This window comes from Dipodomys merriami, unplaced genomic scaffold, assembly GCF_024711535.1.
Source record: "Dipodomys merriami isolate MVZ:Mamm:240054 unplaced genomic scaffold, mDipMer1.0.p SCAF_199, whole genome shotgun sequence".
Taxonomy (NCBI): Eukaryota; Metazoa; Chordata; class Mammalia; order Rodentia; family Heteromyidae; genus Dipodomys; species Dipodomys merriami.
Genome location: NW_027203370.1, coordinates 1,259,201 through 1,260,694, shown reverse-complemented (window position 1 = coordinate 1,260,694; position 1,494 = coordinate 1,259,201). Strand labels below are relative to the sequence as shown.

General features: G+C 34.9%; 1 non-coding gene across 1 annotated transcript; it reads left to right on the top strand.

Moving 5' to 3' along the window:
- Nucleotides 1-501: 501 nt before the first annotated feature.
- LOC138831526 (U6 spliceosomal RNA) lies at nucleotides 502-608 on the top strand. Its single transcript, XR_011373358.1, has one exon. It is a non-coding gene; the product is annotated as a U6 spliceosomal RNA (small nuclear RNA).
- The last annotated feature ends 886 nt before the right edge of the window (nucleotides 609-1,494 follow it).

The window sequence follows — 1,494 nt, the reverse complement described above, 5'->3', positions numbered from 1 at the left end:
AGAAACTGTGAAGTTAACACAGTCTTAACTCTTCACTATGCTTCTTTACACAAAGACTTTGCAACTTCTCATTAGGAATGTTTCTATGAACTCTGAAATGTACATTCTTAATAGCATATGTCTGCTACCATAAATCTTAAATACTTTATAGAAAAGTTGTATGTCCTGACAAACAGTCCTAATTTCGGCATATATAAGCAAATTCCCAAAATTAAATACATTTAAAACATTAAAACATTTATCAAACCTTAACACGTGCTGCAGTGTTCATTATGACCGGTGCCTTGTACAGAATAATTGAATTCCTCATCATAAACATCTCTTTAACAACAAGTAACTGGAATTATTTTGTTTTTGCCATGCCAATCTTGACTATTCTTAAATGTGTGCTTATATAAGAAATACATGGCTCTAAAATTTCATGAGAATTCTTCTAAACTTACTTTTTTTGAATTGTCTAGATTAAGAAAACCAATTATACTTTATATATAAAAATGTTCTGTGCTCAATTCAGCAACACATACACTAAAATTGGAACAATACAGAGAAGATTAGCATAGCCCCTGTGCAAGGTTCACATACAAATTATTGAATCCTTCCATATTTTTACAAGTACAGATGCTGGAGAGGATTTGGCCACAAGGAAACCCTACTTCATTCTTGGTGGGAGTGTGAACTTTTTCAACCACATTGGAAAGCAGTATGGAGGCTTCTCAAAAGACTCCATATAAAGCTCGCCTATGACTCAGCAATCAGACTTTTTGGGATTAACTCAAATGGTCATAAGCAAGACCATACTAAACCTACCAGCACAACTATGTTTACTGCAGCATTATTTACGATAGCTAAGATATGGAGCTCACCCCAATGGCCCGCAGAAGATAAATGGATTATGAATGTGTGGTATATATAAACAATGAAATTCTATGCCTCCATTGCCCAATTAGTTAGAAATTGGAAAGATTTGGAAAAAAAAATTTTATTAAGTGAAGTAAGCCAAGTCCAAAGAAACATAGGTACCATGGTTTGCCTTATTTTCAACAACTAATATATGTCTGGGATAAGCAGAATAGATCATAAGCTATGTGCATATGACCAGATAAAATGATATTATGGGAAATGAACCACACAAGTGGTTATTTGTTTCTTGCTCTTCTTGTTTCCAAGGTACTTATAATGTGTGATGTGATTTTTTTGTTTCTTTATATGTTCCTCCCCCACGCTCTAACCCCTGTTTTCACTGTACTTGAAGTTGGTGCACCAACACCTGTGTATATGTTTCTCTAATTTGGGGAGGGGAAAGGGAAATACAAAATGCTTAAATAGGGATTCTGGTTGAGATGCACAAACACTATGTTGAAAAATGAACTGTACAATTTAGGCAGGGGAAGGAGGGAGGGGAGTGTATTCTTTGAGGTGGGAAGGGGTGGTAAGGAAAAAGAAAGGAAGAGGTAACACTGATTGTTAGAAAATGTACTCATTATTTGCTCTTGT